This window comes from Canis lupus, chromosome 26 (assembly GCF_048164855.1).
Source record: "Canis lupus baileyi chromosome 26, mCanLup2.hap1, whole genome shotgun sequence".
In the NCBI taxonomy this organism is placed as follows: domain Eukaryota; kingdom Metazoa; phylum Chordata; class Mammalia; order Carnivora; family Canidae; genus Canis; species Canis lupus.
The window spans coordinates 15,096,359-15,122,811 of NC_132863.1; the positions used below are offsets into that span (position 1 = coordinate 15,096,359).

The 26,453-nt window shown below is 39.2% G+C and overlaps 1 protein-coding gene across 9 annotated transcripts in view; it reads right to left on the minus strand.

Moving 5' to 3' along the window:
- The window catches only part of PLCB4 (phospholipase C beta 4), a 418,616-nt gene that overhangs the window by 200,523 nt on the left and 191,640 nt on the right, over positions 1 to 26,453 (minus strand). For 3 of the 9 annotated variants that reach the window (XM_072800095.1, XM_072800096.1, XM_072800094.1), the window contains exon 3: positions 15,143 to 15,281. The exons of the other annotated variants lie outside the window; for them this stretch is intronic. The gene's annotated coding sequence lies outside the window, so the exon portion shown is untranslated. The remainder of the gene's footprint in view (positions 1 to 15,142; positions 15,282 to 26,453) is intronic. 9 annotated transcript variants of the gene reach the window in all.

Genomic DNA, 26,453 nt, shown 5'->3' on the forward strand with positions numbered 1-26,453 from the left:
CTTTTCTAAGCTGTAGCAAGGTCTCCTAGTTTTTCTCTATACACCGTCTTCTGACTTGCCCTTTCCACCATTCTCTGCACAGAAGCCTAACTATGCTAAAAATGCAACTTTTATCATGTCACCTGATTAAAACCCTTAAATGGCTCTCTACCATCTATGAAATGAAAATTCATTTAATAACATGGTTTAACAAAGACTTACATAATCTGGCTCACACGTCATACCTGTATCATCCACCCCAAACTCACACACATTCCCCAGCTACGATGATCAATGCTGTATATGGTGTACCATCCAAACAGAATACTCCTACAGCCTCCACCTCCTCCTTCACTTGGCTAACTCTACCCATCATCCAAGACTGCACACAGATACCATTGACTCTGGCAAGCCTTCTTTAACCCCCATTGGAGGTCTCCCTCCTGTTTCTCTCACCCTACCAGTATACTTCAGTACTACAACTATGGGTGCTGGAATCAGACTGCCTGGATTAAATCCCATGGATTCAAATCCCAGCTACACCTTTTATAGTTGCGTGATTTTCAGGAGGTTACTTAATCTCTCTGTGCCTTAGTTTCCTCATTTGTAAAATGGAGACAGTCACGGTGCTTACTTCAGTAGTGCCATTTTAAGATTAAATGAGATCATATAGAAATGGCTTAGAAGAGGGTCTGACATCTAATTATTGCTCAACAAATGTTAGGAAGAAGTAATCATAAAAGTGGTAGTAGAACCATTCTGTGTTCCTTCTACAGGTCCTTCACTGTTGATTATATGTTTTGCAAAACTAGATCTATTATTATCCCTCCTCCATCATACTTGACCCATGTCCAACACTTAATACATTATTCTTTAGTAAATATTTTCTAACTAAGGATTCAAACCAAAGATTTACATCTTCTAGAAGAGTTTTAAGACTCTCCTGAGTTATATGCATAAATTTCCTCCAACACAACTTTAAAATCTTTTCCACAAAAAAACTAGAAATATTTGCTGTTGGGGCACCCTGGGTGGCTCAACGGTTAAGCATCTGACTCTTGGTTTAGGCTCAGGTTATGGTCTCAGGATTGTGAGATCGAGCTAGGCTCTATGCTCAGCAGTCTGCCTGAAGATTCTGCCCCTTGCCCCTACCCGCATTTGTGCTCCACACACACTCACGCTCTCTCTCAGATAAATAAATAAATCTTTGGGGGAAAAAAAAAACTATCTGCTGTGTATCAGACACTGTACTAGGTACCAAAAGAAGCAAAATGAAAAGAGAAAAATAATTCTTGTAACCAGAAGCTCACAAGTCCATTGCTGCTGGTGAATAAACTTGATGACCTACCTTTTCATTAGAACAAAGAACAAGTTGACCTTGCCTAATATCAACCAAGACCATCTTTTGATTTTAAGGGTATGCTCACCATAAAATATATCACAGCTACTCACCCTTGGGACCAGAACACCCAAAAACAGTTTTATTAATAGCCTTCAGAGCAGAGATCCTATAGTTTATTTGCTTTGCAAAGAACCACCTAGCAAATATACAACTTGTCACAATGAAATGTACTGAGAAAGTCCAGAAACAATGTTGTCCAGGATAATAATTAATATGGGGTCGGAGGAGGGGGCCTGATAGCCTAGGTTGGTGACTTAGCACTTTATAAAGCACTTTATTGTAATAATTGGAACAGTGAATAAGGCATCAGTAATGCTCCATCTTGGATTTCTGTTTGTCAATCAACATCATCGTTAGCAGAGACATTTTTTTTTTAATGTACTAAAGCACCTATAAAGCTTAAGGTATAAGGCCCTGCTCTTAGTTTCATCAAATTATTTTCAAAGGATATAGCAGAACCTCATTGCAGCAAAGTTCTGTTAAGATTTTTATACAGCAGGAGGTCAAAACATGTCCCCCTCAAATCTAATAAGCACACACTCTAAAAGCTTCAACTGATCCACAAAGTCTGGACATTAAATGCATCTTCCGACTTCAGGCACAGGTTCTGTAAAGAACTGTTCTATGTTTGTATTTGGGTAATCGTTCTTGGAAGAACCTCAGTGTTTCTAATCAGCCATCTCACTGGTCCACAAACATTTTATGCCGATGTATTATTTACTCATACCTCACACTGTTCAGAAATGATTTGTGGAAGTTATCTGGATAAGCAGGTATATACTTATATGTATACAAAATAGTGCTGACAAAGTTAATGTCTTCTAAATGACATCAGGCTTATATGCAAAGAAAAGCCAAAACTCAGTGGTGAAAAGCATGGACCTTGTTACCAGGCAGCCCTGGGTTCAAATTCTTGATGAGCTACATGAATTTTGGGTTAAGTACCTAACTTCTTTCAACCTCAGCTTTTTTTTACCTATTAAATGTTGATAGTAGGTAGTAATCTCCCTGGTAAGGTTATGAGACGGTGACTAGAATGTACAGGATGTCTGGGGTATAGTAAATATAAGCACACTTCTTGGTTTCTTCACCCCTGAATGCTCAGCTGAGCCTAAGAAAGTATAATGCTTTCAGGGTTCAAATAAGATATAAAATAGACGACAAAGAGATTTGACATAAGGAATGATCACAGAACCCTTCAAGAAAGGAGATGGAGGATAAGTTCTAAAACTAAGAATCCAAAGCTTGTTAATTGCATTCTGCTCACTAAGTCCATTGGGAATCTTATACTGGATGATGCAACCTTTTCTCTTTTTCTAAGATGTTGGCTGGCAGTGCTTTCTCCTACTGTAAATGATAAACTGATTTCTACAATGAATCATCAAAACATGCTGAAATCTTTCTAGAGGAAAGGCTTTCTTGAACAGAGCCAAAAATGTTTCCCCTTTTTTATGATGGAAATTTAGGTGGCCCTGCTGGCCTTTCCGTTCTAATCTGGCACCAATCAAGAGATAATTCACTTAAAAAGTATTTCATCTTTTGGGAAACTCATTGAGGTGCTATGAATAGGCACTTGCTACATTGTAGGTACTCAGTCTAAATGTTAGAATGGAAAGAATAGAAAAAGTTCCATTTCTTGCGATTTGTCTAACAATCCTGCTCCTATTCAGGAATCATAATTAGACTATAACCTGATTGTCAATAAAGAACACTTAGTTTGAGGTCACCCAGGAAAGGGAAGACATTTGCCTTCTTCCTTTCTTTATTATGAGTAAGAGACAAAGTGAGATTCATAATATCCATGCTATTTTTAAAAATACAGAGATTTTGAATAAAGGGAAATATGTGATACTATCAAAAGTCATGAACAACATGTATATACAATGGAATACTACTCAGCAATAAAAAGAAAGGTATAGATATACAAGCTATAAGATAGATGAAACTCACATGTATTGTGTGTATGGCAGATTCAATACACGTTGTATGATTTTACTCTAGGTCACTCTAGAAAAGGAAACCTATTAAGTATGGAGAAGAGATCAGTGGTTGACAGGGGTTCAGGGTGTAGAAAGGACTTGACTACCAACAGGCAGCAGAGTTTTCTAGAGTGTCAGAACTATTGTATACCCTAATTAAGTCAGTGATTAAGGACTCCATACATTTGTCAAAACTCATAGGACTTATAGAAAAAACATAAATTTTCTGTAAATTTAAACATAAGTTTTTAAGAAGAAAATACACTTTTTAATGAGCTTAATCTTAACACAATTTTAAACTTAGTAGAGAGGTGGGTTTCTCTTGAACAAAAAAGGACTTCATTAATAAAATCCCAGGAGAACCTACTTCTTCCCCCACCTTTACTGGGTTTAATTAACAATAACAATTGTATAAATTTAAGGTATACAACATGATGTTTGATTATAGGCATATACTGTGAAATGATTACCACAAGCAAGCTAATTAATATCATCTATCACCTTACATAGTTAACATTTCTTGTGTGTAGTGAGAACATTTAGGATCTACTCTCAGCAACTTTTAAGTATATAGTAATGTTATAAACGGTATTTGCCATGCAGTACATTAAATCTCCAAAATTTATTCACCCTACGTAACAGAAATTTTGTACTCCTTTGACCAACATCTCTCCATTTTCCCTAGCCCCTGGCAACCACCATTCTACTCCTTGTTTCTAGGAGTTTGGCTTTTTTGAATTCTACATATAAGTGAGGTTATGTAATATATATTTCCATGTTGTCACAAATGGCAGGATTTCCTTATTGTTTAAGGGTGAATAATATTTTGTGTGTATGCATGTGTGTACACAAATACATACACATACGTACACCATGTCTTCTTTATTCACTCATGCGTTGACATTCCCACATCTTGGCCTTTATGAATAAGACTGCAATAAACATAGGAGTGCAGATAATGGAGATACTGACTTCATGTCCTTTGGATTTATACCCAAAAGGAGGATTGTGGAAACATATGGTAGGCCTATTTTTAATTTTTTGAGGAAGAAGGAGAATCATTTCTTAAAACTTCAGTGTAGACTGGAGATGGTCTCTATATGCTTCCATTCTACCCCTTCCTTACTTGGGGAAGCCAGCTCAATGCTAAATGTCCAAGACTTTTTGCAGCTGGGTTCTAATAAGAATTGGAACCAGTTAGAAGCACTTAAATATCTGAAGTGACCATCTTCAGATATGAAGAAGTGATCAGTGACCATCTTCCTGCCACTGATGCTCCTGGTAAGCAAAGTTTAAAAGAGTTCTTTGAGTTACGGCAGCAATGGCAATGGTGGCATGCCCTTGTACTCAACAGTCCAGGGATGGCCACGCCATTCCTCAGTCTCTAGCTATTCAAAGCCATTCTGTAAGTACCTAATCCCCTGCACTAAATCCTTTTCTGCTTGAAACACCTAAAGTGTTTTTTTTTCCCTGCCATGATCTCTGTTGATATAAATTTGGTTTATTTATAAAATGGCCCCATGTTTGGACGCCTGGGTGGCTCAGTGGCTGGGCATCTGCCTTTGGCTCAGGGCATGATTCCAGGATCTGGAATCGAGTCCCACATCCAGCTCCCTGAGGGGGGCCTGCTTCTCCCTCTGCCTATGTCTCTGCCTCTCTGTGTGTCTCTCATGAATAAATAAATCAATCTTTAAAAAATGACCCCATGGCATGATCCTTAAAGATAGGATTACTATGGAAGTTCCAGAAAAATCCCATTTAAATTCAGCAATATGTGGCCGAAGTGCAGCTACTTTGTGTCTTCTAGATTTTTTCAGTACTACTCAGTCCTTCCTATGTTGGAATGATGACATGTTAGTTTAACAAATTATCTTTTATTGGCAACAGCTCCAGACTGTTAACCCACAGTAACCTAGCAGAAAAAGACTCTATTTTCCAGATATCTTCAAGTCTCAAATTGAGTCTGTTAATTCTGGTTGGTCAGATCCAGGTATTTTGTCCAGTTCCAAGCCTTTCCATCCCTAGTTATGACAGGTTAAAGCCCAGGTCACTACCATTACTGATGAATGAAGCCAGAACATAAACGTTTCATCTACTGATCAACTGTTAGCCTGTTCTTCATGGCTTTTCTGTTGTTCATTACTTGAGGGGTTTAAATGCATCTCTCCTTCTCTATTAACAACTAAACACATTAGTTAAGCCTCAAGTGCTATAGACTTGTTTAAAGAAAAACTCCCCATGAGACTTGGCAAACATAGCCTAAAGCATTAGGAAGAAGCCTCATTTTTAGATGTCTAGGGACAGAGCTACCTGCACTGTTACACTCTAGGGACAATCTCTGAGCAAATTCAATATGCCCACCTACCTTGCTCAAATGCTAAAACAAGCACAGCACTTTGGACAGACAAGGTATGTGACAACGTTCAAAAGAGAAATGCATCAGTGAGGATAAGAGTCATGGATGGATGGTTGAAAATGCCTTGTGCAGGGGGTGCACAGTACATTTTTATTAAAGGAATGAATTAAGATATGTATTTTGGGCTTTGTAGGAGTAAGAGAAGTTTGGCTTGAGCAATTAGATGCTTTCCTAGAGGAGGGGTTCCTCATGGGCATTGGATTGTGGTTCTTTGCCCCTTCACATCTTCCCCCTTTTTATTGATATGAGTGCCTGATGTTCTTGAAATCCTCCCTCTCTTACTCTCAATTCCTGAGGTTCCAGTAATAAGGGCTCCAGGAGGAAAGCCTGTGACCAGGGATATGACTCTCCTGACTAGGGATGGAATACTTGGATCTGAACAGCCAGAATTAACAAGCTCAATTCTGAGACTTTATTTGAAATACCTGGAAAGTGAGTCTGTCTTATGCGAGGTTCGATGGTATAGGGCATCAGTCCAGAGCTATCAATGATAGACATGTGAAGCCAGAGAAGCATCCAAACAGAGCAGAAGGCATGTCAGAGAGACAGAAACCACGTACAATCATGCCAAGAGAGACCCTGGAGCCTTTTCAAGCTAGGTGAACCAAAAAGTTATACCCTTTTTCTTAACATTCCTAAAGTCAACATACTAATTTATTTTGTTGGTTTATTTTTGTTATCAAAAGACCCCTTACTGAAACATTAACCTTCAGCCTAAAATGTGTATCTTTTCATATTTTCATGCATCCGGAACAGAGGTTCTTTGGCTTTCATGGGATGATCAATGAGTTGTAATTCCTCAAAATCTCAAGAACCTCTTTTATAGAGAGAAGTAATACCTCAAAAATTGATGAAAAATTGTCCTCCTGTGGCACTCTTGTTTTAAAAAAATAAAAGAAAAACTTGAGCAATTTCTTCCTCTAAATAGAAAAAGTAGATATGGACTAATCACAGAAAAGGGAAAAAGGAAATAATTAACATGGAAGACCAGGTTTTTAAGATCTTTATAGCTCTAGGAATATTTTTTCTTCCCCCAAAGGCACTCTCGCAAATCATATCAAACATACTAAACAGGCACCCATAGCAAGTGTAGTTTATATACAGTACATGAGGATGATCTAAGATACAGTTGATACAATGTCATAGTTGATTAAAGAGTTCATGAACTACTTTATTTGGGAGATAGTTAATGAAACAGTTTGTCATTTTAATGTTCTCATTTTCATTTAATGTTTTGGAGCCAGTAAAATTTTTTCAGAACTCACATTTTTTTAAAGAAGGCTGAAAATAGGTTTTGGGAACCTAGGAACTATGACCGGAGCACCTAATGGATAAGATAATTAAAAAAAGATTATTTTTCTAAGTTGCTACATAAGAATATGCACACAGTTGGCTGTGTTCCCTCTCTGTCTATTTCATGCTAAATTTGCCTTGTTCCAATCCTGATATTCCTGAACTGCTCATGCTTACCCTAAGGAGGCCACTACCCACGGCTGATTCTTCTCTATTGTTAGTGTAGAAAGTTAAACTGCTGGAATGAATGGATTCTTTAATGAATTTTTCCTTTTAAAAGGAAATTCAGGGGGGAGGGGCAAGATGGTGGAAGAGTAGGGTCCCCAAATCACCTGTCCCCACCAAATTACCTAGAAAACCTTCAAATTTTCCTGAAAATCTATGAATTCGGCCTGAGAATTAAAGAGAGAACAGCTGGAATGCTACAGGGAGAAGAGTTCGCGCTTCTACCAAGGTAGGAAGACGGGGAAAAAGAAGTAAAGACACAAAGGCCTCCAAGGGGGAGGGGCCCCGCGAGGAGCCGGGCTGAGGCCGGGGAGAGTGTCCCCAGGACAGGAGAGCCCCGTCCCGGAGGAGCAGGAGCTGCACCGACCTTCCCGGGGGAAAGGGGCTCGCGGGGAGGTGGAGCAGGACCCAGGAGGGCGGGGATGCCCTCGGGCTCCCGGGGACACTAACAGGCACCTGCGCCCCGGGAGAGTGCGCCGAGCTCCCTAAGGGCTGCAGCGCGCACGCGGGACCCGGAGCAGCTCGGGGGGCTCGGGGGCGGCTCCACGGAGGGGGCTGCGCGGCCCGGGAGCGCGAATCCAACAGCGCAGGCTCCGGAGCACAGGGCGCCGGGACACAGCCCAGGATCCCGCCTCCCCCCGGGACAGGCAGAGGCCGGGAGGGCCCAGGACAGCGAGGACGCTCCTGCCCCAGCTGAGCAGATCAGCGGCCCCGCCCCCGGCCTCCAGGCCCAGCAGACGGAGAGCTCCGGAGTTCCTGCGGGGGCTGACTCCAGGGCTGCAGAGCTGGCCCCGCCACTGGGGCTGTTCCTCCCGCGGCCTCACGGGGTAAACAACCCCCACTGAGCCCTGCACCAGGCAGGGGCACAGCAGCTCCCCCAAGTGCTAACACCTGAAAACCAGCACAACAGGCCCCTCCCCCAGAAGACCAGCGAGACGGACAAGGTCCAGGGGAAGTCAAGGGACTTAAAGTATACAGAATCAGAAGATACTCCCCCGTGGTTCTTTTTTGTTTGTTTTTGTTGTTGTTGTTCTTGTTGTTGTTTTGTTTCGGTTTGCTTTGCTTTTTGATTTGTTTCCATCCCCCACCCTTTTTTTTCCTTTCTTTCTTTTTCTTCTTTTTCTTTTTCTTTTTTTTTTTGCTTCCTTTTTCCTTTTTTCTCTTTCTCTTTTCTTTCCTTCTTTCTCTCCTCTCTTTTTCTCCTTTTCCCAATACAACTCGCTTTTGGCCACTCTGCACTGAGCAAAATGACTAGAAGGAAAGCCTCACCTCAAAAGAAAGAATCAGAAACAGTCCTCTCTCCCACAGAGTTACAAAATATGGATTACAATTCAATGTCAGAAAGCCAATTCAGAAGCACTATTATACAGCTACTGGTGGCTCTAGAAAAAAGCATAAAGGACTCAAGAGACTTCATGACTGCAGAATTTAGAGCTAATCAGGCAGAAATTAAAAATCAATTGAATGAGATGCAACCCAAACTAGAAGTCCTAACGACGAGGGTTAACGAGGTGGAAGAACGAGTGAGTGACATAGAAGACAAGTTGATGGCAAAGAGGGAAACTGAGGAAAAAAGAGACAAACAATTAAAAGACCATGAAGATAGATTAAGGGAAATAAACGACAGCCTGAGGAAGAAAAACCTACGTTTAATTGGTGTTCCCAAGGGCGCCAAAAGGGACAGAGGGCCAGAATATGTATTTGAACAAATTCTAGCTGAAAACTTTCCTAATCTGGGAAGGGAAACAGGCATTCAGATCCAGGAAATAGAGAGATCCCCCCCTAAAATCAATAAAAACCGTTCAACACCTCGACATTTAATAGTGAAGCTTGCAAATTCCAAAGATAAAGAGAAGATCCTTAAAGCAGCAAGAGACAAGAAATCCCTGACTTTTATGGGGAGGAGTATTAGGGTAACAGCAGACCTCTCCACAGAGACCTGGCAGGCCAGAAAGGGCTGGCAGGATATATCCAGGGTCCTAAATGAGAAGAACATGCAACCAAGAATACTTTATCCAGCAAGGCTCTCATTCAAAATGGAAGGAGAGATAAAGAGCTTCCAAGACAGGCAGCAACTGAAAGAATATGTGACCTCCAAACCAGCTCTGCAAGAAATTTTAAGGGGGCCTCTTAAAATTCCCCTTTAAGAAGAAGTTCAGTGGAACAGTCCACAAAAACAAGGACTGAATAGATATCATGATGACACTAAACTCATATCTCTCAATAGTAACTCTGAATGTGAACGGGCTTAATGACCCCATCAAAAGGCGCAGGGTTTCAGACTGGATAAAAAAGCAGGACCCATCTATTTGCTGTCTACAAGAGACTCATTTTAGACAGAAGGACACCTACAGCCTGAAAATAAAAGGTTGGAGAACCATTTACCATTCGAATGGTCCTCAAAAGAAAGCAGGGGTAGCCATCCTTATATCAGATAAACTAAAATTTACCCCGAAGACTGTAGTGAGAGATGAAGAGGGACACTATCTCATACTTAAAGGATCTATCCAACAAGAGGACTTAACAATCCTCAATATATATGCCCCGAATGTGGGAGCTGCCAAATATATAAATCAATTATTAACCAAACTGAAGAAATACTTAGATAATAATACACTTATACTTGGTGACTTCAATCTAGCTCTTTCTACCCTCAATAGGCCTTCTAAGCAAAACATCTCCAAAGAAACAAGAGCTTTAAATGATACACTGGACCAGATGGATTTCACAGATATCTACAGAACTTTACATCCAAACTCATCTGAATACACATTCTTCTCAAGTGCACATGGAACTTTCTCCAGAATAGACCACATACTGGGTCACAAATTGGGTCTGAACCGATACCAAAAGATTGGGATCGTCCCCTGCATATTCTCAGACCATAATGCCTTGAAATTAGAACTAAATCACAACAAGAAGTTTGGAAGGACCTCAAACACATTGGAGGTTAAGGACCATCCTGCTAAAAGATGAAAGGGTCAACCAGGAAATTAAGGAAGAATTAAAAAGATTCATGGAAACTAATGAGAATGAAGATACAGCCATTCAAAATCTTTGGGATGCAGCAAAAGCAGTCCTGAGGGGGAAATACATCACAATACAAGCATCTATTCAAAAACTGGAAAGAACTCAAATACAAAAGCTGACCTTACACATAAAGGAGCTAGAGAAAAAACAGCAAATAGATCCTACACCCAGGAGAAGAAGAGAGTTAATAAAGATTCGAGCAGAACTCAACGAAATCGAGACCAGAAGAACTGTGGAACAGATCAACAGAACCAGGAGTTGGTCCTTTGAAAGAATTAATAAGATAGATAAACCATTAGCCAGCCTTATTAAAAAGAAGAGAGAGAAGACTCAAATTAATAAAATCATGAATGAGAAAGGAGAGATCACTACCAACACCAAGGAAATACAAACGATTTTAAAAACATATTATGAACAGCTATACGCCAATAAATTAGGCAATCTAGAAGAAATGGACACATTCCTGGAAAGCCACAAACTACCAAAACTGGAACAGGAAGACACAGAAAACCTTAACAGGCCAATAACCAGGGAGGAAATTGAAGCAGTCATCAAAAACCTCCCAAGACACAAGAGTCCAGGGCCCGATGGCTTCCCAGGGGAATTCTATCAAACGTTTAAAGAAGAAATCATACCTATTCTCCTAAAGCTGTTTGGAAAGATAGAAAGAGATGGAGTACTTCCAAATTCGTTCTATGAGGCCAGCATCACCTTAATTCCAAAACCAGACAAAGACCCCACCAAAAAGAGAATTACAGACCAATATCCCTGATGAACATGGATGCAAAAATTCTCAACAAGATACTGGCCAATAGGATCCAGCAGCACATTAAGAAAATTATTCACCATGACCAAGTAGGATTTATCCCTGGGACACAAGGCTGGTTCAACACCCGTAAAACAATCAATGTGATTCAACATATCAGCAAGAGAAAAACCAAGAAACATATGATCCTCTCATTAGATGCAGAGAAAGCATTTGACAAAATACAGCATCTATTTCTGATCAAAACTCTTCAGAGTGTAGGAATAGAGGGAACATTCCTCAACATCTTAAAAGCCATCTAAGAAAAGCCCACAGCAAATATCATTCTCAATGGGGAAGCACTGGGAGCCTTTCCCCTAAGATCAGGAACAAGACAGGGATGTCCACTCTCACCACTGCTATTCAACATAGTACTGGAAGTCCTAGCCTCAGCAATCAGACAACAAAAAGACATTAAAGGCATTCAAATTGGCAAAGAAGTCAAACTCTCCCTCTTCGCTGATGACATGATACTCTACATAGAAACCCAAAAGCCTCCACCTCAAGATTGCTAGAACTCATACAGCAATTTGGCAGCGTGGCAGGATACAAAATCAATGCCCAGAAATCAGTGGCATTTCTATACACTAACAATGAGACTGAAGAAAGAGAAATTAAGGAGTCAATCCCATTTACAATTGCACCCAAAAGTGTAAGATACCTAGGAATAAACCTAACCAAAGATGTAAAGGATCTATACCCTAAAAACTATAGAACACTTCTGAAAGAAATTGAGGAAGACACAAAGAGATCGAACAATATTCCATGCTCATGGATTGGCAGAATTAATATTGTGAAAATGTCAATGTTACCCAGGGCAATATACACGTTTAATGCAATCCCTATCAAAATACCATGGACTTTCTTCAGAGAGTTAGAACAAATTATTTTAAGATTTGTGTGGAATCAGAAAAGATCCCGAATAGCCAGGGGAATTTTAAAAAAGAAAACCATATCTGGGGGCATCACAATGCCAGATTTCAAGTTGTACTACAAAGCTGTGGTCATCAAGACAGTGTGGTACTGGCACAAAAACAGACACATAGATCAATGGAACAGGGATCCCTGAGTGGCGCAGCGGTTTGGCGCCTGCCTTTGGCCCAGGGTGCGATCCTGGAGACCCGGGATCGAATCCCACGTCGGGCTCCCGGTGCATGGAGCCTGCTTCTCCCTCTGCCTGTGTCTCTGCCTCTCTCTCTCTCTCTCTCTCTGTGACTATCATAAATAAAAAAAAAAAAAAAAAAAGATCAATGGAACAGAATAGAGAACCCAGAAGTGGACCCTGAACTTTATGGTCAACTAATATTCGATAAAGGAGGAAAGACTATCCACTGGAAGAAAGACAGTCTCTTCAATAAATGGTGCTGGGAAAATTGGACACCCACATGCAGAAGAATGAAACTAGACCACTCTCCTTCACCATACACAAAGATAAACTCAAAATGGATGAAAGATGTAAATGTGAGACAAGATTCCATCAAAATCCTAGAGAAGAACACAGGCAACACCCTTTTTGAACTTGGCCACAGTAACTTCTTGCAAGATACATCCACGAAGGCAAAAGAAGCAAAAGCAAAAATGAACTATTGGGACTTCATCAAGATAAGAAGCTTTTGCACAGCAAAGGATACAGTCAACAAAACTAAAAGACAACCTACAGAATGGGAGAAGATATTTGCAAATGACATATCAGATAAAGGGCTAGTATCCAAGATCTATAAAGAACTTATTAAACTCAACAGCAAAGAAACAAACAATCCAATCATGAAATGGGCAAAAGACATGAAGAGAAATCTCACAGAAGAAGACATAGACATGGCCAACATGCATATGAGAAAATGCTCTGCATCACTTGCCATCAGGGAAATACAAATCAAAACCACAATGAGATACCACCTCACACCAGTGAGAATGGGGAAAGTTAACAAGGCAGAAAACCACAAATGTTGGAGAGGATGTGGAGAAAAGGGAACCCTCATACACTGTTGGTGGGAATGTGAACTGGTGCAGCCACTCTGGAAAACTGTGTGGAGGTTCCTCAAAGAGTTAAAAATAGATCTGCCCTACGACCCAGCAATTGCACTGTTGGGGATCTACCCCAAAGATACAGATGCAATGAAACGCCGGGACACCTGCACCCCGATGTTTCTAGCAGCAATGGCCACAATAGCCAAACTGTGGAAGGAGCCTCGGTGTCCATCGAAAGATGAATGGATAAAGAAGATGTGGTTTATGTATACAATGGAATATTACTCAGCTATTAGAAATGACAAATACCCACCATTTGCTTCAACGTGGATGGACCTGGAGGGTATTATGCTGAGTGAAGTAAGTCATTTGGAGAAGGACAAACATTATATGTTCTCATTCATTTGGGGAATATAAATAATAGTGAAAGGGAATATAAGGGAAGGGAGAAGAAATGTGTGGGAAATATCAGAAAGGGAGACAGAACGTAAAGACTGCTAACTCTGGGAAACGAACTAGGGGTGGTAGAAGGGGAGGAGGGCGGGGGGTGGGAGTGAATGGGTGATGGGCACTGGGGGTTATTCTGCATGTTGGTAAATTGAACACCAATAAAAAATAAATTAAAAAAATATAGAAAGAGTACAAGCCACATATGATATAATTCTTTAGTATATTTAAAAAAATAAAAATAAAAATAAAAGGAAATTCAGCAATGCTAATCTTCTAATTTATCCTTTTATTGAGACGGATACAGACATACAGACATAGCAATGAATCAAAACAAAAAACCAAAACAATCCAGGAATACTCTACACCCATCCATCTATTTTTTTTTCCACCTATATGAAAGAATTAGTCCAGAGAGCAGAAAAAAACTAGTTAAGAAATTATTTTCAAGTAGTCTAGGAATTCAGACTGAGATGGTAGTTTCAAAAGTGGGGGAAAAAAACGAAGAAAAAAAGTAAAAGTGTAACTTTCTTCAAGGAAGAATGGAAAGAAAGGCTGAAAAGCCTCAAACATGTAAAATACAATGACAACAATAGCTACCAACTATTAAATTGAAGAAAGAGCACTTAGATTTTTTTTTTTTTTTTGGATTTTACTACAGATGTGTGGGTGGAAAAGATTATTGAAAGGTATCTAATTAATATAATGAAGGTAAGGGAAAGCTGAAATTATGGTCTTAACATCTTTATCCAGAGCAATGCTGCTCAGATTTTAAACCTGCAAATAAATTACCAGAAGATCTTATGCAAAAAAATTTTAAATAAGTTTTTTAAAATTACAGATTCTGATCTAGTATGAAAGTGGGATCTAAATTCTGCAAATCCCATAAATTCTCAGGTGATATGATATTGATGGTCAGGAGACCCTATTTTGATAGCAAGGCTCTATATTTCAGTATATTTTGCAGATTCTCCTTCAGTTTGAATCAGCTTGCCAACATATGTAATATTTCTTATTTTTAAACAGTGTTAAAAACTCAAGGGTGCCTGGGTGGCTCAGTCTGTTAAGCATCTGCCTTCAGCTTAGGTCATGATCTCAGGGTCCTGGCATGGAGACCCACATTGGCTCCCCGGTCAGTGGGGAGCCTGCTTCTCCCTCTCCCTCTGCCCTCCCCTGTGCTTATTCTCTCTCTTTCAAATAAATAAATAAAATATTTTAAACAAAGAAGTTCATGCTCATAGGGGCAATTTCCCTTCACTGTAAGTAGAAAGAATACTTTTCCACTTTTTTTCCAAGTAGTATTTTTAGGACAGTGGCCCCATTCCCTCAGCTTCCATATGTGTGGGGAAGGGCTTGGAGTCGGCAACTCAAGTGGCCTGTAATGGACATGCTGCTGGCCCAGGAACCAGGCAGGCTGACTCACTGTCAGCATCTATCTATAATCCTGATGGAAACTTCTGTACTAATGAGGCCAGCGGAAAATCTGTAGCATCAGAGAATCATCAAGTATTGGGGCTTCAGAAGACCTGAGGTTATTTCCCAAAGTCCTCATTTGAAAGTCAAAGTGCCTGCCTTACCAGAGAGATGGAGTATCTTACCTGGGATAGCCGAGCTGGTTAAAGAAGCACAGTGAGGACCAGAACTCCATTCTTTTATTGCTACTCCAGGACTCTTGCTCCGACACCACATCAGTGTTTCTTCATCTTTTTCAAATATGCTTGAATCACTTATGGATTCCTGATGAGTTACCAATCAACACACATTTTAGTCCTACTAATCATTTCCTTTTTAGAAATATCCCTAGAAAGTGATTCTGAGTGTGGCCGAAGAGCATCCTCTATTGGAATTACAATGAGGCTTGAGCCAGCTTACAGATTTGGATTTTTTCGGTTGTCCTGTAACTACTGAATTTGATTCTCCTGGCTAGTGGGCCAGAATCTGCATTTTGCCAAGCAAACTTACAAATACCCACCTTATGGGACTGTTTGAGAAACAGGCTAATAAGATGACAGTTCTCAACCTTGGTTATACATTAAAATGTATAGGGAGAAGAGAGGCTTAAAATTCCCCATGCATGGGCTGCAAGCAAACAATTGCAATGGACTCTCTGGGGCTGGGGCTCATGCCTCAGCAGTGGTCAGATGTCCCCAGTGATTCCAGTGTGCAGCCGAGTATGGGGCACAGTACTTGAAAAATTCCAAATACTTCGGTATTTCTATCCAAAGAAAAGAGGAGGTGAGCGGAGGAATGGGGTGACTGGGTGACAGGCACTGAGGGGGGTACTTGATGGGATGAGCACTGGGTGTTATATTATATGTTGTTAAATCGAACTCCAATAAAAAAATTACAAAAAAAAAAAGACAGAAAAGAAGTTAAGTGTCTAGACAAAATGATACCTTGTTTTAACGAATATAGAACCATGGTCGCCTGGAATACCGAAGGTATTAGAGCACTTGGCTCTAGCAATTCTGATCTGATTCAGTCAACACATTTCTATTCCAACAAAATGTGAACTGATGAGAGGTCTGAATTCATGTCAGAAGGGTCTCACTGTCCTCATGCCTTCTGGTTGTCCAGAGAATTAGAAATTCTTCTCATTTCCATCACTTCTGACAGTTACAAAGTAAGAATTTTTATAAGATAAGAATTTATATGGACTTTCTGGTCAAGCCACTGAACAGCAAATGCTCCCCCACAAATGAGCAGATTGGTTTAATAGTAATGGCAGGTTATAGGGACCATATTAGTTCTCAGGGCTCTTTAAGGGGTAAATAACAGAAACTACAGGAAGACAGAAGTTTTGCAAAGTAGAGTGCCTCATCTTCCTAGATTTCAAAGTCTGAAATACGAAAGGTGTGGTCTCTGTATTGCTGCCAAGGTGTTCTACCCAGTGAATTTCTTGAGCTATCTGTGTTCCAAACCAATAACCCAGTAATCTCTCTATAACCAAAAGTTGTTGGTTTAGCTCACAAAGAGCTCAAGCTTTATAAAAAGATGTCCTTCTAAAGAATGTAAAGACTTACAGAGCTGGACATAAGTAAGACGAGTTATATAGTGATTTAATATATATATAAGTGACATTTATTAACCTCAAGATAAGGGCTATCTAATTAAAAGTAAGTTCAGTGATACTTTTGGCAATGATTTTAGCATCTTTATTGCCTTTTCTTTCCTTTTCATCCTCCCTCCTGTCACCCCTGGGTGCCAACCCACAACAGGATACATTATGGCTGCTGCATCACACACAGGGATCTCTCTCCGTCCTCATCCTGGACCCTGAATTTCTAGAAGAAATATCTTCAAAAGATCCATATCCAACAGTGGCTGGCAGCTTCCTGTGAACGATCTGTGACCTTCTTCAAGTCATTTAAAAGGAGCCTTCATTTCCTCATGGAATATCAGACAGTGTCAACTCTTCAAAGCCTTAAAATAATTAAGATTATGTTCATTTCAATATACTTCCTTCTTCCCTATCTCCTTCCCTCTTGTTATGCTTATGTACCAAGTGAAAAGAAACCATGCCTAGTCTTCCATCACTCCTCCTTATGCATGAGACTCCTATCCCCCCCTATGGGAGACAAGTGGCTAGCTCAAGGAAGGCATCACGAGCTCTCTACTCTCCCACTAACCTCACTACCTATTTGAGCCTCCCATCTTGTCTTACCACACTCTTATTATAATCCTTGCAAATGTCTCTGATCTTCCACTTTAAAAATAATTTAGTGGTTCTCCTCCGATGACACCAGCTCCTGGATCCCTGTACTATAAAGACCCATCCCCTGGCTACTCTATTCATCCATGTGATCTCAGAAGACATTATTTTATACCCTCCCCCACTGTTTCTATAACCACAACCACATCCCATCTATCATGACGTATATTAGACTTGGCAGAGGTAGAATTCACCTAGATGAGTCATTAGGTAAACAACCCGGCAAAGATGAACTTAACAACCTCTGCTTCCTTGAAGCAAGAACAGAATCTAGATTCATTTTTGTCCTAAGATCCAAGGTTATAGCTCCATGCCAAACTGCATTAATGAAGTCTCTGCTTTTTCAACTACTGGTGGGTACAGAAATACATAACCATTAAAGGATGTGTCCTTTAAGGTTTCCATTAAAGTATGTGTTCTTGGACATGTCTTCCACATCTACAGGGAAGACTTCCATTTACCTACAATTAATAGCTTAGAAAATCATTATTGATTATGAGAAGGTAAACATTTCATCATCCTTCTACTTATGCTATCAATTACACACCCAGACTCAAGTAAAGGAATAAATATGTTCATCCCGACTCTTAGAATATTTTAATTGATTTCTCGAAAAGGATCTATTTCAAAGTCACTAAAACTATGCTTATGAAGAATATTCAATGCCATGGAGAAGCACTCCTGACATAATATCCTTCAGCAAAAAACAGCACATATTAAAGTTTTAAAATATCATTTATGAATATGTATGTCTGGAAATACTAGGAATAAATACAACAAAACATTATTGTTTATGTCAGATGTTAGGCTCACAGTAACTACTTCATTTTTTCTTTGTAATTTTATGAATTTTAAGGAAATCTTTTCCATGCATGTGACATCTATAACTAGAATAAAAGTAAACATTACCTACATATCTATGGTCTACAGTCAGCAATTTTTTTTTAATTTTTTTTAAGATTTAATTTATTTATTCATGAGAGACACACAGGGAGAGAGGGGCAGAGACACAGGCAAAGGGAGAAGAGGACCATATGCAGGGAGCCTGATGTGGGACTTGATCCCAGGTCTCCAGGATCAGGCCCTGGGCTGAAGGCAGCGCTAAACTGCTGATCCACCTGGGCTGCCCTACTGTCAGCAAATTAAAATGATCCATGTATCTCCTTTGTTTTGACTATCCTACTGAAAATATAGCTCATTACATTAATGCGATTCGCTCAGATGCTTCTTTAATTATGTATTGTAAATGAACAAACGAGCATTGGCAGAAGGTCTTGCCTAAGCCTGAAGACATGAGGAAAGGAATCAAGGTGAGGGTGGGTTTGAAAGTAGTTAATGGTTGCCTCCTAGACTAATATATTTGGAATGAGAGAGAAGAAAAACAATGGCTTTAACACTTTCTTGTGTAAGTGACCCTCCTTTCTAAAAAAATTTCTAAACATAGTGTTTTCTACCTGCCAAGGCAATGTGCTTTGCTTTAAGAAAGTTAGAATATACTTAAATTATGATTTTACTTCTTTAATATCTTGTTTTGGAAAATACAGAAAATGTTCAAAGCTAAGGAAATAATATCATTCTACAATCATCTTTCTCTGAAAATTTATAAGCCCATCATATGAAATCCCCTCCTTTTGTCTGCCAGCCAGACTTCTGAGATAAGGAATGTGACCAGTAATTGTATATGCACCTGTTCATGTGCATACATGCAAACATCATGTATATATGCTTGGCAGTACATGTATATGCACATGCATAATTATAAAATAGATATACAAAAATATATGCTTTCCATAACCTAACATCAGCTTTAGATAGTTCTTTGCAGTGTATGTTTTTAAGAATACACAGAGCACATTTCATAAAGGGAACCACTAAATCCAATGGCAGACACATTTTAAAATTTAATATTGCCAGATTACACAAACAAAAACTATAGAAGATACCCTCCACTTAAAAACTTTCTTTAAAAGTGATTGTGAGGGCAGCCCCAGTGGTGCAGCGGTTTACCGCTGCCTGCAGCCCAGGGCGTGATCCTGGAGACCCTGGATCGAGTCCCACGTCGGGCTCTCTGCATGGAGCCTGCTTCTCCCTCTGCCTGTGTCCCTGCCTCTCTCTCTCTCTGTCTCTATGAATAAATAAATAAAATCTTTAAAAAAAAGTGATTGTGATTATTTTTAATATTATGAAGTAAGAAAAATAAAAACTAAAACAACACCCTGGAGTGGGAGGGAAGAGTGCCTTCAAAGTCAATGGGGAATTGCTTTTTCCTTAAGCTGGTGGTGATTAAGAGTGCTATCTTGTTCCTCACACTTTCACATGCTTTACAAATATCCTTTTGAAAGTGCTCAATATTTAGTAAAAACAATTTTCTAAGATACCTACAAGTATAAAACAAAAGCCTTCCCCTTCCCATTGCACTCAGGCCATTGCCGTGATGTATCAGTTCTGATTTCAATTTCTCTAGTGTACCTCCCTATCTCCAAAGCAGGGGCTGTTCAACAGAAGTATGGTGTGAGCCACATATGTAATTTAAAGTGTCCTAATAATCACAGTAAAGATTTAAAAAATGGTAAAATTAGGGGCACCTGGCTTAGATGGTAGAGAATGCAATTCAATCTCAGAGTCCTGAATTCAAGCTCATGCTGGGCATGGAGCCTACTTAAAAAAAATATTAAAAACTAATGCTAAAATTAATTTTAGCAATATATATTTCACCAAATACATCTCAAATTATCAGTTCAACATATAAGTATTACAAAAATTGTAGAGGTATTTTACATTCCTTTTTATTAAGTGTTTAGAATCTGATGCATATATATTTACACTTACAGTACATCTCAATTTGCACAAGCCAGTGGCTCAATAACCCTACATGGCCAGTAGCTACTGGACTGGAGAGTACACATTTAGATAATACGCTCAGACCCCTATTTCTTTGTCAACTTAAAAATCATCATTTGACCCCACAGTATGCCCCTTTCCCTCTCTTTTTTCCTTCACTCCATCACTGCTACTGTTGTTTCAATATTTCATTTCTCAAATAGCCTTTAGACTCTTGTATTTAAACTCCTCCCCGCCCCCCTCCCTTCTATCTGGTTTTCTCTTTGTTTAGGGAGGAAACTAGCCTCTGTTACTCCATTATAGCTGGAATTGGAAAACTGATCATTTATTCTTAAATCATTTTAAACCTTTCTTTCTTAATTCACCAAATGAAGTGGTCTTATCTCCCCCTCCCTATAAAATGGGACATTAGGGTTCCTCTATTTCTCTCCTGCTCTCTTTCCTCTTCTGCTTCCCAACTTTTTCCCCACAACTATTACAATGTCACCAAAATGCAGACCATTCCATTTCTGGTCACTCATGAAAGAGTTTTTGGTGATCCTCTTATCCGGGCACCTCCAAGAACCAAGAACCATTTGGATTAAAAACTGGGTTTCTCAATATAGTTTTTTAAATTATGGCAGGTGAAGGTCTAATGCTCATTATTTTGGGGTTACGCTTTATCTGACAGATAAAGGCTCATGATTATACCATATCCATAATGGATACATTGAAATAGATCCTAGAATTAATTCAGTATCACAGAACTTAATTGAAGAAAAAAGTAATTTCACTTAAAGTCTAAAAAAAAAAAATCAATAATCTATTCATTTCCTACTATTCCCATGTATACCATTTTAGGATGTTCCACTAAAGCAAAAAGACATTTAAAATTCTGTAGGTACCTCTACCTTTTTGTATTACGGTAGTCTATGCCCAACAGGGAACAGAATAAATACCACTTCAGAGGGGAAGACAAGAATCCCAAGGTACACAAGGAAAAATTAAAATGGTCTCTGGGAGCTTATTTAATTGCTTTTCTCTCAAACTTGTATCAGAGTTATCTCTTAAGAAAATTCCTAGGTAACTGTTCTCTCTTCAGGTTACTCTGAACTCACCAGCGCCTTTCCAAGAAGCCTTGTTATGATGTGCATTTCCCTGTTCAGAACAGACTTGCTTATAAAGCTGAATGTCCAGGGTGCCTTCCACTGATTCCACCTTCACTCTTTCCTCAACCTTGCTAACCCACTCACCAAGGGTCGTATCTGAACAAAGTCCTCCAAAGCTAAAATCAGTAGAATATATTTCTGAAGTGATTGCATATGTACGTTACATAACATTTACATAAGAATGTGAATAATGAGATTTAATTTTCCAACTCAGATGGAAAATACTGCTTACACTGGAGATACTTAAAAAGAGATGCTGCCCTTGGGAGAAAACTATACAATGTTAAATATCTGTAATGAAATGTAACAGCCACGGAACAAGACCAGATGCCTCAGCAGATGGTCCAACTTGACCTCCCCCCCCCACATCCTTTCTCCTGACTTCAGTGGGTGCTGAAAATGACCCAATTAAAAATACCTGCTTCCTGAGGCTTCCTTAAAATGAGTGGTAGCCTTGTGACCCTGTTTAATCCAGTGAAAGGTATGTTGAGATTTGCAGCTGGTAAGTTTCTTTTGCTTTCTGCTGGGAGTATGCATGTGACACCTGGAGGCACAGCATATATCTTGTAACCATGAGGTAATGAGCTTTAGGAAGCAAACTTTTCAACTAAGGATGGTGGAGAAAGAATCTGGTCAGAGATCCCTGAGGAATGACTTAGCTTCTGAACCAGCCCTGAACTACCATCTCTGAGCTTGTTATGTGGGGAAAAACATGAGCATATGTGTTTGAATACTTTCTGAAGTATAGAACTCATTCCTGACAAATACATTGGCAGTATCTGAATTTTAAATCTCCAATCATCTGTATACAAGGTTTTAATGCTTGACTAAAATGGAGAGGACTTTCTCCTCTATAAAATTTCCTCAAACTTTTAGATACAAGCCCATTGATTCCTTACCTGCTTGAGGTCTGACAGGCTTCAATTTCAGAAAGGTAACATGGTGCATACATTATACATGATGCATTAGCCCCAACAGATCTACGCATTTAGTCCAACGGTTAGTTGTCAAATTACGGCCAGAGGGCCAAGACTGCCTGCTACCTATGTCTATAAATAAAGTTTTATTGGAAGACAGTGATTCCTTCAATCACATATTGGCTCTAACTGCTTTTCTGCAAGCTACAATGGTGGAGTTGAGTAGTTGCCACAAAGACAGTATGGTCCAGTAAAATAGAAGTTTGCTGATTCCAAATACAGCCATGTTTATGCTGTGAAAGCTATGGCTATTCACTCTAAGTGGAATAAATAAAGATTACATATATCCTTCTATTGGTTCAGGCATAATTGTGCCAGGAAGTTTCTGCCAAATTTATAGAAAAACTAAGTTTTCAAAGCTATAATATTTTTAGAATTATAGAAAAAGGAACCAAGTTTCTATAGTCCAGAGAAAAGAGAAGCAGTTCACTAGGCTGGTCTAACCCATGTGGGGGTGGTTCCAACTCACTAAAATCCCAGAATGGTGCCTGAGGGCTGTAAGAAATAAAGAAACGGCATACTGCAGTGAAGAAAATACCAGCTGATGAGTAAGAAGAATGATTTCTAATCCTACATTCCGGGGACTTGGGGTATGTGTTGCTCTTCTCTGAGTCTCTGTTTTCAAATCTATCAAATGGGACCAAAATATTACCAACTCTGTCTCGGGCACAGAGGATGATGAAATTATTTGTGACAACACTATGAACACGGCAAGGCACAACATATGCATCTGTTAGGTATACTGCTGCATAAATGAGGTCTACTTCATTATATATGCAGGCATAAATACGAAGAGAATTAGATTTTAAGTGAAAATTTTATTAGATATAACGTGTCTTTAATTATTAGCCTTTCCCTTCTTACTCAATGTGTTTGATTATGGAAGAGTCAAATTTTTTCTGGCTCTCCATAGTGTCATGTAGTTCCTCCTATTTCTTAATCCTAAATTCTAGGAAGTTGACATTATACTTTTAACATCCTTCTATTCTACACATAATTTGAGTCATGTAAACCGTATTTTTCAGGGAGCTTCACTGAATAGTTATTGGATCACCTCTAACAAATATCTAAAAATTTTAAGGGGACTACCATATTCATTTTATGGAAACAGTATTTGAGAATATTTATGTGAATGTGATAGAATTTAAAATGAGACATTTTTAATCCTATGTTACAATTTTTTTAAAGATTTTATTTTAAGTAATCTCTACACCCAATGTGGGGCCTGAACTTACAACCCTGATATCAAAAATCACATGTTCTATCAACCATGCCAGCCAGGTGCCTTATCCCCTGCATATTACAACTTTAAATGTCAAAAATAAGATTTTTCTAACCTGAAACATTTTTTATCATAGAATCTACACAGTTAAGATAATGATTTAAGTTTTAGAAGTAACATGAAAAGATGATTTTGTTGGCTCCTGTATTTTTTTTGGGGGGGGGGGGGGCTCCTGTATTTTTCTAAATGCTCAGTCTTCACATACTTGTTTATATAACTTAGACTAAAAACATTCATATTTAATGATTTCCAGAAACTGACAGGCTTCACCTAAAATCTAGTTCTCTTTTAATAAAATATGTAGTTGTTTTTTGTTTATTACACAGCCTATACACAGCCTAAATGTCACACAGCCAAAGTTTCAGAGAAGTCTTTTTATTAGATTTGACAACAGTTACTCATCACAGAACTGTATCCTGCACAGAAACTGCTCTACCAAGGAGCAGGTTATGTTTCCAAAGGCTGTTTAGGTCAGTACCCTTGTTCTAGAGTCCAAGGGAGCATCTTTCACAGCTGGGCAATTCAAAACTTCTGTTTTCATTTGGCTCTGTTGGCATTGGTGAGAACCTCTCAGGTGAAGATTCCTAGTAAAGGAGCACTTATTTTTTCCCAAATGTGTCCTGCTAAAGTCCCCTCCTCAGAAGAGAAACTTTGTAACAGAGGCATGTGAATATATAGCAGAGGCATGTGTTCTATAGTATATGCACATTCAATCTCCAGGAACCCAGAGGATTGCACATGAGCAGCTTACAAAGCACTCAAATATGATCATACAACTCACATTCAGTTTGAGCTTATAGACTTAGAGCTGCTTTAAATGAGCAGACTTCATTGCCCGCCTTATCTGAGCTCCATTTCAGAGACGAGGTAAAACATAATATGCAAAACAAGGGCAGAATTATGAACACCTGAAGGCAATTAATTCTGGGCATGCCATTGGGGAAGTGTAAGAACTAAAGAAAGGCCATTGTCTATGAAGCATGGATGCGGAGCTAATGAATAACAAGACAACAAAGAAGTGAGATGCATTTTCACTGGAACTAGAGCAGGGATGAGGAGGTAGATCAAAATGGCAGGCATTGATGGCCTTCTAGATTGGCTCTGAGTATGATTAGCATGGAGCAAGAACCCTAAGTCCTACCCAAAAGAACAAAGGAGATAATCAATGGTGAAAAGGTTGACAGTGAAACAGAGGAAAAGAGTCAGTGATTGAACAGAGAAAGGAGTCTAAGAAAGTGTAACCTATGTGAGTGTAGCAGAATAAAGAATACTGATGCCTGGACCCCACCAGAGAGTATGATTCCAAGGTTCTGGGGTTGGGTGTAAGCATCAATATTTTCTTAAGTCTCCACACTCATTCTAAATCATAGCCCAAGTTAGGAACATCCTAGACTAATGTAGTTCAAACTTTATGCACATTAAATAAAAATATAGCTATTTATTGACTAGACCTAGGGTGAGACCCCAAATTCAGTTGTTCTCAGATTATATTGTTATTGCTAGTCCTTGGACCATACTCTGAGTAGTGAGGGTGTCTAGTCCTACACTGTCTACTGTGACAGCAACTGGCTACATGTGGCTGCTGAGCACTTGAAATTCAGACTGGTGAATCTGAAGCCTGATTATTGGAAAATAATGATAGATGAAGCAATTTGGGCATGTTAATACTTTTTTAATTGTGACTTTTGTGAGATCCAAATACAGACCAAGTATTTCTGATAAACATTTAGCATCCACGTTGAAATGTGGTATAAGCATAATGACTTCATTTCAAAGACTTAGTATGAAACCAAGAATATAAAATATCTTATTGGCAATTTTTGTATTTGGTTACATGTGAATACGATAATGGTCTAGATGGATTGTGTCATATAAAATATGCTATTCAAATTAACTTTGGCTGTTGTTTCTTTTTTAAAATATGGCTACCAGAAAATTTTAGGTTTTTTTTTTTTTTAAGATTTTATTTATTTGCTCATGAGAGACACAGACAGAGAAGTAGAGACATAGGCAGAGGGAGAAGTAGCCTCCTGTGGGAGCCTGATGTGGGACTCAATCCCAGGATCCTGGGATCATGACCTGAGCCAAAGGCAGACACTCAACCACTGAGCCACCCAGGCACCCCAGAAATTTTTTTTAATAAAATTCTAAATTGTATATGAGGCTAGCATATTTCTTTTAGATGGTACTTGTTAAGACTAAAAGCAATTGAGGCTTTCTTATTACATAGTATTGGTCTAATGGGTGATCTAACTCCTTAATTGGTCTATGTGACCCACACTAAGCTGATGAGAACTAAAGGGAAGTCTCCCTTAATAAAAAGAGAAAACGACAAAAGAAAAAAGCCCTTTGCACCCACTCCTTCCAGCTGTATTTAATTACAGTTAGAAGAAGACAGAACACATGGAGCTTTGGCAGCCATTTTGCCACCAGGAGGAAACAAGACCCCAAGTTCTGGATGCCCAGCACAGTTCCAATCAAAATAGGATGCTCTACCTCTGAATCTCTTATTAGGACATTTTTTACCTAATGATTCGAATCAATGCTTCTTAAATGTTGTTATGCATATAAATTACCTACGGATCCTGTTACAATGCAGATTCCCTTTCAGCAAATCTAGGGTGGGGCTGGAAATTCTGAAGTACTAACTAGCTCCCAAGTGCTATCTATGTAGGTGATATAAGCTCTATACTTTGATTCACAAGGGTTCCAACCAAAATCACTTAGGTTCTTTAGTACTAACTGCTGAAAATATTCCTAGTGGACACAGAAGGCAAAGCCAATCTTTGCCCATTAGCTCCTCCATTTGCACACTGTGACTGGTAGCATAATCATGATTGACCAACTGGGAACCCAGGACCTAGGAATCTGTCCCTTTCCAAAAGAAAAGTAGCTATTATGGGATGCAGGGCAGAAGGCAATGGTTCTGTGGTCTTTGTCAAAAAAAAA